At 45.2% G+C, this 17,506-nt stretch overlaps 1 long non-coding RNA gene across 2 annotated transcripts in view; it reads left to right on the plus strand.

Moving 5' to 3' along the window:
- Positions 1-17,506, plus strand: part of LOC142487753 (uncharacterized) — a 193,496-nt gene that overhangs the window by 150,054 nt on the left and 25,936 nt on the right. The window contains exon 1 of one of the 2 annotated variants that reach the window (XR_012799302.1): positions 15,155-15,607. The exons of the other annotated variant lie outside the window; for it this stretch is intronic. This is a non-coding gene — a long non-coding RNA (uncharacterized LOC142487753). Of the gene's footprint in view, positions 1-15,154; positions 15,608-17,506 lie in introns of those variants that run through there. 2 annotated transcript variants of the gene reach the window in all.

Below are 17,506 nucleotides of genomic sequence, written 5' to 3' on the forward strand. Positions count from 1 at the left end.
ATTCCCGGGCTGAGCTTCCTCCAGCCCTATTGGCCACTAGGGAGCACCTGACCTCTGCCTCCCTAAGCCTCCTGGGAGTTGTAGTTCCCAGGGGCTGCCTAAAGCATTGGGGCCGCGTGCGCGCTTCCCTTGCGCATGCGCGAACCCCTAATGGCCGCCGCAAGCTCTCTCTTCCCTGTCCTGCCCTCGCGCGATCTCTCTGGGGCCTTCCCTGCACTTTGCGCCTACTGCGCATGCGCGAGCTAACGCGCAATGGCGGCACCCTGCTCTCGGAGCCGCCCGAACCTCCAGGGATGCCGAGTGCTCCCTTCACTGGCCCCCACCCTCGTGAAGCGCCGGCGGGTCCGTCGCAGCCTCCGGCGGCACCCGCTACCACACGGCCTTCACGGAGGGGGGCCAGAAAGTGAAAATTCACCTCGGGGCTACACTATAACGCAATATAACCTTAGTGGCTCGGCCACTCTCATCAGAAGTAATGTCTCCGTCCCCTCACCGCGTGCCCCACACACCGTGTCCATGTATAGTACTATATTTGTATAGGCTCAGTCCTTTGGCCACTTCACTAGTGTCCCCAAAGAGTTACGCCTAAGGCGGGATCAGCGCCTGTTGACCTGTGTTGGTGCACTTGATGTAAATAATACCTTCCGGTCATGGCGGTGACCGGTAACAACTTCGCAAAGGGTCAGACGATCCGACACGTGGCCTCCAGATATCACGGTGTCCAGCCGTCTGGTCCCAGATGACTGCAACCGCTGCAACTCTGTGCTTTGTCCCTAACTGGTACTCAGTAAGGGGTGATGTTCGCTACCACTATAGGGCTTCCCTGCCGCACAGCAACCTATGGTGACTTCAGGGATACTCCTAGGGGCCTGCGGGGAAGAACTGCCCTATGCAGGCGGGTCACTGACCCCCTGCACCCACACTACCTCTCCCTTCACCTCCCGGATCCCCTCTCACTAGCTTCTCTGCTTAACCTGCGACAGCTGCACTGCACTCAACCTAATACCTGTAGCAACCGCACTGCACTCAACCTGGTACCTGCAGAAACCGCACTGCACTCAACCTGGTACCTGAAGCAATCGCACTGCACTCACACTGGTACCTGCAGCAACTGCACTGCACTCACACTGGTAACTGCAGCAACCGCACTGCACTCACACTGGGCCTTCTTGTCAGCGCTCACAGCGCTCACAGCACTGACAGCCGTGACACTGACAAGACTCCACACCACCCACGCACCTAAGGGCAGGGTCCCTACCTTAGGGGCCTTCCCTCAGAACCTACCCACTACCCTATTGTGGATAGGGGCCTGCCTGGGACCTGGGGATTACCTTACCTGGTGTAGGAGCCACTTGCTCCCTACACCCTGCCTCCCCCTTCCTGCTCCCAGCTTCAACTGCCGTTTCCCTAAGCCGGTGAAAAGTATCTATCACTGCTCTAGGGAATCCTGGCCTCTCATTGGCCACATGGGGACACCTGGGGTCTTTGGCCCTAAGCCTCATGGGAACTGTAGTCCCGCAGAGGCTGCAGATACATTGGGGCCGCGTGCGCGCTTGTCCTGCGCATGCGTGATTCCCTGATGGTCGCTGCAACTCCCTAGCCCTATCTGCGCATGCGCGATCACTGCGCATGCGCGCGCATCGGTAATGGCGGCCCCCGCTAGCCGGGTGCGCCGTCGAGGCTCCGAGGACTCGGAGCGCTCCCTGATCCGGCCCCCACCTTCTCGGCACCCCGGCGGGTCCGTCGCTGCCTCCGGCGGCACCCGCGACCGCTCGGAGCGCAGACCTGGGGGTCGCTGAGGAGGAAAATAGACCGGGGCTACAATACATAAAAGTAACATCGTGGAAGAGGAGTCCCTGCTCCGAAGAGCTTACAATCTAATTGGTAGGGAGAACGTACAGTAGGAGGCGAAGAGTGAAGATCTCCTTTTCCGTTGCTGGGGCAATTTACAGCCATGTGATCACAACACTGCAAACCCTTCGACGCCCAAAGGTTTAATAAAGAGTATTATAGGCTAAAGCAGTAAAATTCCGGGCATTATTGAAAACCCTGCTCTCTGATTGGTTAAAATTCCGGGCATTATCCAATCAGAAATGCCTGGAATTGTAGCAGCATGCAAAGTGCAGTTTTCAATGTGTTTATTTCCAGCCTAACAGCTTTCAGAACAGCTGAGGCAGGGCAGGGGATTGGTTAAAATGAAGTAACAGCTCTAAGACAGGGCAGGGGATTGGTCAGGACGTATCAGCCACGGGTTGACTCCTTCCCCTCCCGAGCTGACTGAGATTTTCTGAGCAGATTCAGTTGAATTGGGGGGGGGGTTCTGCAAATAAGTAAGTGTCTGTCCGCAGTTTGTTTGTGGCTGCAGTTTGTGTGTGAGTGTGTCAGTAGCAGTGTTTGTGCTGTTGTGTTGTATATCTGTGTAGAGGTGCTGTGTGTGTATAGAGCTCCAGTGTGTGTGTGTGTGTGTCAGTGTCAGCAGCAGTGTTTATGGGTGTAGCATGTGTGTGTAGCAGCAGTTTTTGAGTGTGTGTGTATGTTGTGTGTTTAGAGTTGCTGTGTTGTGTATAGAGGTGCAGTGTTGTGTGTGTGGGGTGTGTGTAGAGGTGCTGTGTTGTGTGTAGAGGTGGGGGGGGGGGACAGAGTGCAAAGATTAGTAAGTGGCTGCATTTTTTATTGTGGCTGCAGTGTGTGTGTGTTTGTGTGTGTGTGTTGTGCTGTTTGTATGTGTAGCAGCAGTTTGTGTGTGTGTAGAGCTGATGTGTGTGTGTGTGTGTGTGTGTGTGTGTGTGTGTGTGTGTGTGTGTGTGTGTGTGTGTGTGTGTGTGTGTGTGTGTATATAGAGCTCCAGTGTGTGTGTGTGTGGGGGGGGGGGTGTGGGGGGTGTCAGTGTCAGCTGCAGTGTTTATGGGTGTAGCATGTGTGTGTAGCAGCAGAGTTTGTGTGTGTGTAGAGCTGCTGTGTTGTGTGTGTAGAGGGGCTGTGTTGTGAGTGTAGAGGAGGTGCTGTGTTGTGTGTCTAGAGCTCCAATGTGTGTGTGTGTGTGTGTGTGTGTGTGTGTGTGTGTGTGTGTGTGTGTGTGTGTGTGTGTGTGTGTGTGTGTGTGTGTGTGTGTGTGTGTGTGTGTGTGTGTGTAGGTGCTGTGTTGTGTGTGGTGTGCTGTTGTGTGACTGTGTGTGTGTGCGTACACTGAGGGGGCGGCAGTGTGTGGATATAGATATCTGCAGTGTAAGCATATATAGAGGTGGTTTCATGTATTTACCATTTTATTTTAATAAAAAATCTATTTAACTATACAAAAGTGTCTATTATTTATTAAATATGCCTACATTTAGCCTATAATAATAATAATCCCCTCAGAACAGGGCATTACTGGCCAATAATGCCCTGGCTGGGTTAAAGTCCCTCTGCTTCGCCTCGGGCCTTCAACTCTTCCAGCCTGGGCATTATTGGCCAGTAATGTCCTGTTCTTCAGGGATTATTACTTAATTATAGACTAAAGCAGTAAAATTCCGGACATTATTGAAATCCCTGCTCTCTGATTGGTTAAAATTCCAGGCATTATTCATTCAGTAATGTCCGGAATTTTTGCAGCTTGCAATGTGTTTATTTCCAGCCAATCAGCTTTTCCTTTTGTCAGAGCAGCTCAGAGACAGAGCAGGGGATTGGTCAGGAGGCAGGAACAGCAGGAAGTGACTCCTCCCACTTCCTCCGTGAACACATCTTCATTTTGAGTTGAGGAGGGAGAGCGTGTTTGTGTAGCTGCAAAGTAAGTGGCTGTTTGCAGTATGTTTGTAGCCTTTGTCTATTCAGTGTGTGTGTGTGTCTGCAGTGTGTGTGTCTGTGTGTCTGCAGTGTGTGTGTCTGTAGTGTGTGTGTCTGTGTCTGCAGTGTGTGTGTGTGTGTGTGTATAGCTGCAGTAGGTGTGTGTGCGTGTGTGTGTAGCTGCAGTGTGTGTGGGTGTGTGTAGCTGCGGTGTGTGTGTAGACAGAGTTTGCGGCAGTGTGTGTTTGTGTGTTTGTACACAGAGGGGGCGGCAGTGTGTGACTTTAGATAGCTGCAGTGTAAGTGTATATAGAGGGGCTTTAATGTATTTGCCACTTTATTTTAATAAATAAAATCTATATAACTATACAAAAGTGTCTATTATTTATGAAATAAGCCTACATTTAGCCTATAATAATAATTATCCCCTCAGAACAGGGTATTACTGGCCAATAATGCCCTGGCTGGGTTAAACTCTTCCAGCCTGGGCATTATTGCCAGTCATGCCCTGTTCCTCAGGAATTATTATTTAAATAGTGTATACGACAATGTTGTTGAAACTACCATGTTTATGAAAACAGATACCCAAAAAGAATATTATTATCTTGTGACAATGATTACTACCACCGACTCCCACTGCCACTGCTAATGCCGTCTATCCCCTTGCAGCAATAGAACAAGTGTGGGAAATGAATCCTGTTATTTACACAATATATTGCCATTACAAATCATCAATGTTTGCCTAATTTGCATTTGTCAGTGTAGGGACAGTTTATTGGTTAATGCAGAAGGTAGAGGAAATATAAAATCCCTAATAACCAGTTTTTATTTAGCTCCAGTCACGAGTTTATGAGATTAGCAAAAGTAAAACCTATAAAGTAGCAACAAACTCCTTTGATCAGTGTATCTCTGCATTGAAGACTATAGAGGCATACTTTTTATTGGCAAACGTGTGTTTTACAACAGTTGGATATGGAGTCCACAAACTTAATATGACCATTTGATTTACCAGGATTATAACAATGGATGTTTTAATGGGGTTATTAAAGCTGCAGTTCAAGCAATATCCTACATGTGTTTTTTTTTGTTTTTTTAAATAAATCAGTTCTGAGAAAATACTTGGAGCATTTAAAAAAAAAAAACATTTTTAAAGACCTTTTTAATGTATTCTAATGTAACAAGCATTTTTGTTCCTATAGCAACCATTTACAAAGTCACATCCCCTTCCTCTTTTTAAACAGTATCACCTTTTTGAGCCCTGCCTTCTCTAGCAGTGAACCAATTGAATCCAGTGCCTGCCCGGTCACACATCCTCATAGATCTTTGGCTGTCAGTGCAACAGAAGATTACCCAAGATGCATTTAGTGATCCCAAGCCAAACCTTCAGCAATCAATTACAGGGGAATGGATCGATCAGCAATTTAGCTAATCACTTGTCAGTGTGTAGATTGTATTGATGCACATATGGAAAAATGCTCAGCAACTTGCACAGGAACAGACAGGGTAAATGAAGGAGGTAGGAACCAATCAGGAGGCAGCAGTGGAGTGACATCAGACATAGGCTGCGAGCCGATAGTAGGAGGGGAGATTGGCTGCAGGTGAGACAGCTGATACCTGTCTTGGGATCAGCTGCCGCGCTGCGTGCGCACGTAGGAGGAGCGCGGCATGGGACGCACGTCACCAGCGGAGGCAGGCGTCGTGGTGACGTGCTGGAGACGTGTCTCTGCGGGTGTTTTATTAGGTTGGCGCGCACACGCAGACAGGGTCTGTGCGCCGCAGGTACTGTTGCGTAACGCGTCAGAGGGGCGGAGCCTAGCAGCGTTCCTGACAGCTATGTGTTATTTTTCTTCTATTTCATACACCTGGAATCCATCTACATTGAATTTCCAAGGTAAGGATAGAAAAATGGTGCTCAAAGTGCTGTGTGTGTGTTTCTGAAGGGAGGGAGAGCACTGGGTATTAAGGTATCAATTAATTGTATGTATACTCAGTCCATAGTAATGGGGCGGCACCAAAAAAACCCTGAAGGTTGGGGTAGGTTGTCCTGGGACACCCTCCTCCACCTCATTGGGATAGCCCCTTGTGAGTACTCACTGTCTCAATCACCTCCAGAGTCTCCCTTCCAATGCGTGCTGCTGTATAGAGTAAAGTCCAGAAATGTAGGTGTGCAGCGCACAGCATCCAACCGAGAGCAGGTCTGGCAAAAACTTCCTTTATTTAGCAAGGCATAAAATTGGGGGACGCAGCCCTTCAACACGTTTCGTGCAAAGCACTTTGTCAAGAAGTGCCTTTACACGATATACAGCCACTTAAATACAGATGACCGGTCAAATCTCGCGATATGTGGTGACGTCATCAAACCGCCACTAGCCAATGAAAATTATATCCCTCGCGCATGCGCGCCGCGATCGAGCCCCGTGATAATTACAACCACCGCATACCAATCATCTCACTGCCACGGCGACGTGCACCAGCTGGTAAACACAGCGCTGCTCAGGAGACCAACCCTGGATGCGGCAATTGAGTACCCCAGACCCCTCGCCGCGCGCATGCGCATGTGGATAATCTAAAATGCCTTATCCATTGACGGATCGATGCGTCTGAGCTGCCTAAGAGTAGAAGAGAGCAGACTCATATACAACGATCCATCCGGAGAGGCAATGACAGATTTATACAAGTGTACATTAAAAAAGCGGCTTATCTCCACAAAACTACGCGTTTAGTTTGGCAATCAATGTCACCATACATCATTATAATAAACAGTTCAATAATATACAATTTATTGTTTAAAAACTTAACTAAACTTAACTAGATACACCCTTAAAATACAAGTATACTGCTATACTCATGTAAAAACAGTTGTGCTCCCTCCTGATGACATTGTGATCATTATATCCATATAAAGCAATACTCAAATATTTATTTATTTCCTCTGTGGAGAACCCTATAGAAAAAACACATTGGCAATTAAGCACTGAAAGCATTAGTATAAGCCATTGTACCACATAGGGAACAACAACAGGAAACAACAAGTTATTGTCTATTTGTGCCCGTTCCTGAACGGTTAATTCATCATTTTTGATTTGCTATTAATAAGGTTCTTTTCATAAACCAATCATATAATGAACCATTAGAATATTTCCTGAACATAATTTCTGTAAATAATTTCTTTAGAAAAAAGCCCCACACAGTATATTTCTTTAACTGAAATTTCGTTTGGAGCAACAAGAACAATTGTCTTATACCAGAACATCTAACAGTTGTATACTCTAATTGTAATTAATATCAGGCGCCGAATATATTTTCTTTCGTCTTGCACAGTTTTTATCTGACATAGGTAGTCAGTCGTATTATTTGGCAGCCGTCCCTCACTCATTTATTTTGTGATTATTTAGGTTATTAACTTATTAATTAGTATTTTTATATAATTGTTAGCGCTACATTATCTCCTATTTTGCACTATAGTTTGTACCTGTTTGTTAGCAGCTTTCATATTTAAACATGACACCATTTTTTGTATCATGTCTTAATACAGTAGGAATATTGATCTAGACAAAATATTTTCCACACCTGAGTCTATCATGGAAGTTAACATACGCCCAGATAATTTTTATCCTTTATTTGAAAAACTAGAGAAGTTGCTAATAAGCGAAACGAGGCAATGGTGGGATGCGATCACCCTTGAAAAATATGTGGAACAAAAACGCTTACCACGGGGTCATAGAATTTTCAAAATGCCTACATCAGACTTTAATAGTGAACCATTTATAGCAGAATGGAATCACATTTTGGACAAGTAAGTAAATTTAAATTCTAGGCATATTGATTCCCATTTATATATATGCAGCCAGGTCCCCCCTGCCTGCCAAGCCCCCCTCACCTTCCTGGCGATCGCGGGTGCCGCCGAGCCCAATGGCGGTCCCGTCGGCCGATCGGAAGAGTGGGGGCGGTCAGGATCCTGCTCGGGGGTTGCCGGGGATGCGTGCGGCCGGTTGCCAGGACCGCGATCGCGTTGTTAGGGCTCCCGGCGCTCCCGAAGCAGGGCGGCGAGGGTGCCGCCATCTTCTAATTGTTGGCGCATGCGCAGTGCAGATCTGGGTGCGGTGGCCAGCAGGGAAGTTCGCGCATGCGCAGGAGACGCGCACGAACGAGGGCCAATCAGTTAGGGCTCACAGAAGGGACTACATCTACCATGAGCTTTAGGAGCGCCCCACGTGACCCCAGGGAGCCAATAGGACTACAGTATCTCCCTGCTCAAGGATAGATACTTTTCGCGGGGTTTAGGAGCACGTTAGTTGGCATCAGGAGCAGCTAGGGGAAGGAGGTAGGGTGCAGGAGTCAGTGACTCCCTGCACTAGGCCAGCAGCCCCCTAGGCCCCAGATAGCCCTGAGTCACCAGTAGTTTGAGTGTTGTAGGGACAGGCCCCAGGTTAGGGACCCTGCCCCTTACTACCCAGAGTCAGTTAGGGACACAGCGGACGCTGCACGTCCATCCAGAGGTTTGGGCTCAGACCTCCGCTGCCGCTGCAGCAGCCATCCGGGTGGGATCGCCCCGGACGGTAGTTCCTGTATTCATCAGCCTTCGGATCCTTTGTGAAGCTCCTTGGCAGGCCCGGGCACTGGAGTGCTCGGCAGGTAACCATCACCAAGTGCACCAACGATCCTACATATAGATTATATTCATACGGGACTAGTGGCTGCGCAATCACACATATCATCTCCCTTTAAGGGTGCGGGACATATTGTGTGGGGTTATTGGACAAGGGATGGGATCACCCGGTGTAGGTGGGAGCATCCTGCGAGACGCAGTAGTTAGTGTCTCCTCTAGAGAGGGACACCTGTTGATATATGAATAAGTATATGCTATACAGTAAAGTCATTGGTTATTTTACATGCGGTGTGTGGAGTGATATATATAGTTGTCCTGCGAGGAACCACTCCCCCTCTGGCGGGAGACGTCGCAGGTGGAGGCGTTGCACCACGAGATTGTGTTATATGTATGTACCCCAGGCTCCCCGAGCGGAGGCTTAGGCTCCTGAGAGCCACACAGGTATACACAGCAGGTAGTAGCGTCTGTATTCACAGGGAATACCCGTTACATATATAAAAAAATTTTTTTATCGAGTTAAGAACTTATGTGTGGGCCAGCATTCAAAAGGGGAATATATGTGAATGTTTCATTTTCTTCAAGAAGGTGGCAGGATTCGGCTATTTGTGGCTTAGATTACCTTACAGGAAAATCAATCATTTTCAAAAATATTAAGAGAACTTACTGGACACCACATATACTTTTTAAAGCAGGTCAGTCAACCTTGGACACATGTTGGAAATGTAGCCTTTCTACAGGAAAACACTCCACTATTTGCTTTGGTATTGCCTCAAAGTTTTGGAATTTTTTAAACAGGTTAAAACAATTGTAGATTAGGCAGTGATTTATAACCAGATCCATTAAAGTTTTTGCTAGGTTCTCATAAAAAATTAGAACATTTAAAAGTTCCAATTGTTTATGGTTACTTAGAATGACAGTTACAAGCACAAAGGGGATTATTATAGAAATCTGAATTAATTCCCAGTATAGAGCATTGAGTTTACTCAATTACTTAATTAGCTGATCTTAAAAATATATATATTTTACAGAATTTAATCAAATAAGTTTATATGAAGATATCTGGAAACCCTTCTTAAATAGTTGTAGTTGGAAAACGAGCAATCATACAGAATGTGGAGAAGAGTGAGATAGAAAATTGAATGGATGCTTTTTATGTTATGAGAAGAATGGTGCAAACTGTGTATCTTCATCATCTGTGCCACTCAAGCTTAATAACTCATCGTGAGTTTATAAATGGCAAAGTTTGACCTTGTGAGCAAAATGTATGACTTACATTTTTGCTGGAATATATTATTGCACGTTGTTTCATGTTTCCTCAATTAGTTTGTATAAGTGAGGAGATTTGAAACTGGGATATTCAGTACAGTGCTTTTAAAAGCATGAAATGTCGATATTAAATGCTCACATAAATTATTTCTAATATTATTTTTGCTTTTTCTGTAACAGAAAAAGTTTTAGCCATTCTCAGTTTTAGCAAGCTCAGAGCCCAAACAGAAAAACTTTAGTTAATCACCATTTAATTGGCTTTTATGGATCTGCTAATGTATTCCTTTCATCCACTGGCATGTCTGTTCAATAATGTGATAACAATATGGTCCAATCCATTAAGGAATTAGAATTTACACAGGTTGTCTAATAAACTTTTAATGAAAATGAACAAAGAAAAATGAATGATTCCTGCTGAAGATATCACCAAAGTGCAATGACGTCAATGCAATTTGGACAGGGCTTACATTAAACAAGAGATATTGAGATCTGTTGCTACTTTTGGGGAATTTTCACAGTAAACATCGATTCATGTTGTAGTGTAAGTCTATGCTTTTGCATTTCGTTTATTACTTGGCTTTAAAAAGGCAATTTCCCCATAACTCACAGCACTTCATAGCTCTTTTGTGTTCATCTAAGCTTGCTTTTATGGGTCCGCTTTTCAATTGATTGATGGTCAAGAATTCAATTACTTAACCACTAAAATGTGTCCAAGAAGAGTTTATTCGATAGCAAACATTTTTGAATCAAAAACACAGATATCTCTCAGCTGCATTATCTTCTCTCTTAGATTTTAAAAACAAATATATTTTACTATTAGGACACGCTGCTGCAAAACTCCCAAGCATTTGAGCGGATGGATGTAGTCGATGAAATTGCTTTTGTTGAATGTCTGACATTTCAGCTGAGGAAAGCTAAAATATAGCTTCCTCGAAACCTGATTAATAATAGATTGCCATTCTTTAACAGTGGATAGCATTTTTTCATGTTCCGATAGTTTGAAGACATATGGCTAAATGTTCCTTATCTCTTGCTGTACTTTGAAGCTACAGATAGGAAGTGATTTCTCTGATCAAAGACAAATGCAACCGTCATGAACGGCACACCTGTGGGAATGTAATTTGTATACGCGATAAGGGTTAATACACAGCTATCCAGATGACACATTTATCCCCCCGCTGGGTTCCCCTAAATGTGTAATATCTACCTTCAATCCGTCATACTACAGTATATATCTTTAATCGCTGCCACTACCAAGGATGAAGAAAATTAGAATCGCCAGGGTCATTGGTCCCTGTCTACTAAGCAAAATATGTAATTAGTGTAACCCCTCTATTTTACTGTACCGCAGACTATATGCCTGGTGCTGAGGTGGGAGCCTGTGTGCGTCAGTACCTGAAATTGTTCAGCGGGTTCCTGAGATTTTTGGGTTACAGCGATCTCATATTGGGTAATTATCTTTCCACAGTCATTACCTAGCAACACATAAGCAAGAATAGCATCAATTATTCCCACCTCCCGCACACCCTACCTAGTACACCAATTTAAGTATAAAGATGCAGCCACCAGTATTAGATCACTTGTCTTAGAAAATCTGGGGCAATCTCCCAATAAACTGCAACATTTCTGTCAGATTTCTGCCGCCAGACTAATGGCCCATCGGATTAACATAGCGGGGGTCCCTGCTGTGTTAATCCGATGGGCCATTAGGAATCTCACAGAAATGTTGAGGCATTTACTGTGAGATGCCTTAGTTTTTACCCAGGCAAGTGATCAGATACTGGTGGCTGCATCTGTACCTCTGCCACCAACACATCATGGCGGCCACCTCCTGTCACTGCCAAACGCAAAGTCCTTCCAGGAATAATTTCCTCAGGTCGCACCACCCCTGGTGCTCCTGTGTAGCTCCTGTGTCTCTTAGTCCTTGGGTGAGTTTCTGACCCACCGTGACAGGCTGCAGTGGGCGCCTCTGTTTTCCTGCATCCCAGGCTCCACATAGTCACCGAGACGCACTCCTGAGGGGCGATCTTCCCCAGAGGTAGTTGCAGGCTTCTTCTTTTCTAGGCAGGCAGTGCTGATATGCCCCAGCTATTTGCAGGCAAAACACCTATGGGTATTCCCTGACCGGTGTGCCAACCGCCCCCCCAAAAGAAGTCTCAGTAAGCGTAACACAATGAGGTTGTGGGGTTTCTATGGTTTTACCCGCTTTCCCTCTTGGGACACACTTGTTAACTACTGGGGTCCTGTTAGTCGTGTATGAATCTGCTTTCCAGCTTAGGACCTCAGTCGAATCCCTTTAAGATACATAAAAGAGGGGTTTCGTTTATTTCTACAGTCAGAGAAGAATTGTTACACCACATTTCAATCATCTAATTTGAAAAGCGAGACCTTAGATAACCTCATTTCCGGAGAAACACATAAACTAGGCATGGTCACTGGCTTGACCTGCAACAAAAACAATTAATGTATTTTTAAGCTGTAAATTGTAACTCAAATTAACCTCTGGTGTGCCAGATTTATTAAAATACTGAATATCTTCTGGCATTGTCATTACAATTCTCCATCAACATTTTTGGGGGGACATTGCTTTCTTCTAGTATAACTGTTACAATACTGCAACGTGTCAGTGGATGGAATGTGTAAAGCTCTGACAGATGTTCGGAGGCCTACACTATCAATCAGGCTTTGAATGGTCAGCCACAGACATCAGTTTAAACATCCTTATGAGTGACACTAATTGGTACTCTATCTGACAGTGATAGAACACAGGCTGGTGAGTGAAAAGCAAGCTATGGTTTCATGTAAGATCTACAGTACAGAAAAGGAGCGCAATGAAAGGTTGATTTACCAATAGCATGTTTACTCTGACTTAACTAATAGTATAGGTTAGAAATAGGCATTCTGATTTGCTGCGAATATTGCCTTGGAGCCACGAATATTCAGGGCTCACACACCTCTTTTTTTTCTTTTTAAACATTTGTGCACGAATGCCAAGGAGCTGGTGTTTGCACATTCGAGCACAAATGTCTGCACTTTCAGATCGAATGTATAAACATTCCTCGGTGGATGTTATGTCATTGACAGAAAGGTAAGCAAAGCAAAAATGACAGCGATTTTAGGAGCATCAGTCCACATTTTTTACTGTCCAATCGGCCTTTGAAAATTTGTCTGAATATCAAATATTTTGTTCAGAATACCATGTAGAAGTCGGGGCTCCAATTTTTACACATTTGCCCATCTCTAGTGTAGATTTAATATGATTTAATTTTCATATGTTCCAAATACTGTACCATTTGTATTGTTAAATGTATTGAAAATAAATCAACTAATAAAATGAATATGACAGTGAATTGTAGATACTTAATTCTTACTCTCCAGTTCTGATGTTTCCAACAATAGTAAAAATGATGACACATCATTATTTCTTTGGCTAGATTAAAACAGGTTTTTCCCTTGAATCTGTTATTGTAACAGTTTATTATCAACATTTCAATTAGATTATCTTTAAAAAAAAACAAAAAACACTGAAATATAATTAAGTACAAATGATTAATATCTGCACAAAAAATAATTTAAACTGGAAAGAACTTTTCCAGACAAATCTTTAAGTTTTAATACATAGCGGCTTTTCTTTTAGTCTTGGAATAATAGCATTCGACACTGTTCATCGATTTCTCCTGTGCACTTTACACTCCATTGGCCTCTGTGAAGCCCTCTCCTGGTTCAAATCCTACCTATCCAACCATTCTTTTAAGGTTTCCTTCTTTGGTGTCTCTCCCTCTTCACTCTCTCTTGCTGTTGGGTGTCCCACAAGGCTCTGTCCTTGGCGCTCTGCTCTTCGCACTCAATATATCTTCTCTTGGTGAACTAATACAATATTGTAGTTTTGAGTATCATCTCTATGCCGAGGACGTCCAAATCTACCCGTCCTCCCCTGACCTTCCCCCTCTCTCCTGTCTTGTGTCACCAACTGTCTCTCCGCAATCCCCTTCTGGATGAACCACTGTTACCTAAAGCTTAACATACCCAAAACAGAATTAATAATCTTTTCCCCTTCCACTATCACCCCTACACCCAAACGCTCCCTCACTTTTAATAATACCACAATTTCATGAACATACCAAACCCGCTGCCTAGGGGTCACCTGCCCTCTCCTTCATTCCTCACATTCAAGCCCTCACTAACTCCTGCTGCCCTCACCTCTGAAATATTGCTCAAATATGCCCATTTTCTCACTCATGACACAACTAAAATCCTAATTCTCTCACTTATTATGTCCCACTTCACTACTGCAACATTCTCCTAGTTGGCATTCCCCTCGCCCACCTGTGCCCATCTTCAATCCATACAAAATGCTTCTGCCATACTCCTAACTCACAACTCCACTTCTGCTCCTCCTCTATGCAAATCCCTACACTGGCTTCCCATATACTCTAGAATTAAATGTAAAATCCTAGCTCTGATTTACAAAGCTCTCAATGACACTGCCGCCCTTTATATCCCAGCGCTCATCCCCAAATGTACCTCTAAATGCCCCCTCCGTTCTGCCCATGACATTCTCCTTTCCTCCTGCATTTTTACCTCCTCTCACTCCCGCCTATAAGACTTATCCTGTGCTGCACCATCTCTCTGGAATTCCATACCACGTACATTACCATCAGACTCTCCCACCGCTTTCAAATATTTAAAAAATCTCTCTTTTTAAAGAAGCCTATCTGGCATAGCCCATACATCCACCCCTTTTACCTCTCAACCTTATTGGTACCAGCTGTGTGGCTGGAACAAGCTACACGCTATCGAATACCCCCTGACATCCACACCCCTCAATCATAATGGGACCAGCTGCGCGGCTAGACCATGCTCCATCCTGAGATATACTCTGTCCCACAATGAGCAGGCAATTTACTTTGATTTTCAACATTGCCCTTATTCCCTCTAGATTGTAAATTCTCATGAGCAGGGCCCTCCTTACCTTCTGTATCTGTTTGCACTGCTTTTGTCCTTAATTGTATCTAATTCTGTTTATGTAATTGATGTCACTCTGTACTCCAATTGTACCACGCTGCGGAATATGTTGGCACTTTAAACGATAATAATTCTGTATTTATACCACGGCTTCAAATCAAAAGCATTTCAGCTATTTCTGGGGATGAAAACCTGGAAGCACTTTTCTGGGGCTCTGGACTGTGCTATTTTTGAACAATACAGAGATGCAGTCTTTGACAGTGAATGTTCATCTGATTCCAGTTAAATCTATATGGAAGCACAGGCTGAAGAATTTCATTCCTAACTCATGCGTTTTGTCTCCAGACTGTTTCCAAAATGTCTATTTCAGCCGCAGTCTAACAATAAAAATTACATTTGCAATGACACATGCAGCTACATCCTAAATTATTTAACAAATGTGTTTAATGGTTCAATAAAACAATAACATTCTGACACAGCCACAACTAGTATTCATATCTTGATGAAAATGAATGTGCTTTGAGGCAAGATAAGTGAGTGAAACAAATGATATGTTAGGGAATTGGAGACAGATGGAAGAGCAGAAAATAAATACAGGCCATCAACTTCTCGTGAGTTTGTAAGATTTAATAGAGGAAAAGGCAGAGGGCAGAGAACAGGATGTGTAGATGTTTGAGAAAGGGGAGGAAGTGATGGAGATGGATAATAAGAGATAACATAGTGTGGTATAGAATTTTTTATCAGGGCAGAATAAAAAAGCTGTTTTTCTCCAAAAGCGGACTTGGAAATGAGGTCAAAGATGTAGAAAGGAGCGGTGTTATGCATAGCCTTGCAGGTCAGCACAAGTACTGTATGTTTGTGATTTGCAAAGTGGGGCAGCAGAAGAAGAGCAGTGGGTGAGCTAAATGAGCCTGGTAGCAGCATTTACAATGTACTGGAGAGGGTACAGACAGCGGAGGTGGAGACCGACTGGAAGCAGGTTGCAAAAGTCCAGCCGGGATATGAGTGAGTAATTAAGACTTTTGATTGATTGTTTGGCGGAAGTAACTCAGGCAACTAAATGGGTATGTTTCTCTTGAACTGAAGGGTCTCCAGAGCTAAACGTAGAGTGGGTTAGCTACGGAGGATCCCTGCTTCTAATTATGTAAAAAATAATCAATATTGAAAATCGTCAGAATTGTTGCTTTAAGAAAAATTCTTTTGGTTGAGCAGCTGTTTTTTGGTTTTCCCGGTGGTCGTTATTGCTTTAGAAAGAGAGGGAAGCAATTGTTGCTTGAGGAAATGGTTAAACTTGATATAAAAATAATATATAAATGGAAAAGAACATCTGCCATTTTAATTCAAACGACACCCTATTTCACATCAGAGCCGTAACGTATAATACATGTGTAGCCCTCTTTCCCCCCCCGTAAGTGAGATTGGGGTGTGTAGGTGTATCTGACTACTTCTCAGTGTGGTGCTATACCTGTTGGCTCACAGGAGGGCTGAGCTTCCGCCATGGGGAACCTGGGGCATTTATACTAGGGGTACTTACTTCCAACGATGCAGCGCCTCCACCTGCGATGGCTCCCACCATAGGGGGAGTGGTTCCTCGCAGGACAATCACAATAATCGATACTCACACAGATATATATATTAACTAGGGACTTTACTGAACATGCAAGAAAACATATCATAACATCATAACCTGTGTCCCTCTCTAGAGGAGACACTTACTGCGTCGCGCAGGACGCTTCCCCGACACTAGGTGATCCCACCCAGTGTCCCGAGAATCCCCACCCAATGTCCCGCACTCTAGTAGAGAACGTGGGTGACTGCGCAGTCACTAATTAATGTGTTAGGCCTGTTGGTGCACATATATATTGAATACCTTCCGAGCACTCAAATGCTCGGGCCTGCAACACTCTTCTAAAAGGGTCAGACGTGCGATGCATCCGTCTGATCCTATCCAGGTACTTCTCCAGGAACCCCAATGAGGGTCCCACCGCTTCACGGGAACACAACCGTCTCACGGTAACAGCAACCGAATCACGGGAACAGCAACCGCCGCTATCCCTGTCTATCCCTAACTAACCCTAACGTGACAGGAACCCTAACCTAGGGCCTGTCCCTGATGAACCGCAACCTGGGGTGACTTGGGGAAATCTCCTAGGGCCTGCGGGGTAATAACCTGCCCCACTCCCCTAACTCATCCCAGTCCTGACACTCACTGAACCCTAACACTAACACTAGCAGCTACGCACTGCAACCTTCGGAACGCGTACAGCAACTTGCTGCACACTAGCACTATGCCTTCTTGTCAGGCCTCACAGCCCTGCCAGCCGTGATCCTGACAAGACAGCACACACACACGCACTAAGGGCAGCTTCCCTATCTGGGCCGTCCCTCAACACTTACCCACTAACCTGGTGGGGAGTTGAGGCCTTACTTGGGATGTGGGGACCTTACTCGATGCAGGAGCTGCACATGCTCTCTGCACCCTTCCTTCCCTCACAGCTCCCCAGCTCCAACTGACAAACGTGCTGCAGCCCAAACAATGTATCTCTTTGCCTGCCTAGCCTTCCTAAGCCCTATTGGCTCCCTGGTGTCACGTGGGGCATACAGAGGCTCATGGGATATGTAGTCCCAGCTCAGAGCCTTCCCTGGTAGGCTAGGGGTTCGCGGGCTTTTCCTACCCTGCACTGCGCTTGCGCAAGCTTTCCCGGGCTGTCTCAACCTTCCCTGAGCTGTCCCTATGCTCGCGCGACTTTGCCCTGTCTCTGGGGCTCTCCCTGCGCCTACGCGTCCCTGCGCATGCGCAACCCGCATCCCAATGGTGGCGCCCTGCTTCACCGGCCGCCGGGACCTTAGAGACGCGATCGCGGCTTTAGCAACGGCCCGATCGCGTCCCCGGCAACCGGCCGC

Source organism: Ascaphus truei, chromosome 2 (assembly GCF_040206685.1).
Source record: "Ascaphus truei isolate aAscTru1 chromosome 2, aAscTru1.hap1, whole genome shotgun sequence".
NCBI lineage: Eukaryota > Metazoa > Chordata > Amphibia > Anura > Ascaphidae > Ascaphus > Ascaphus truei.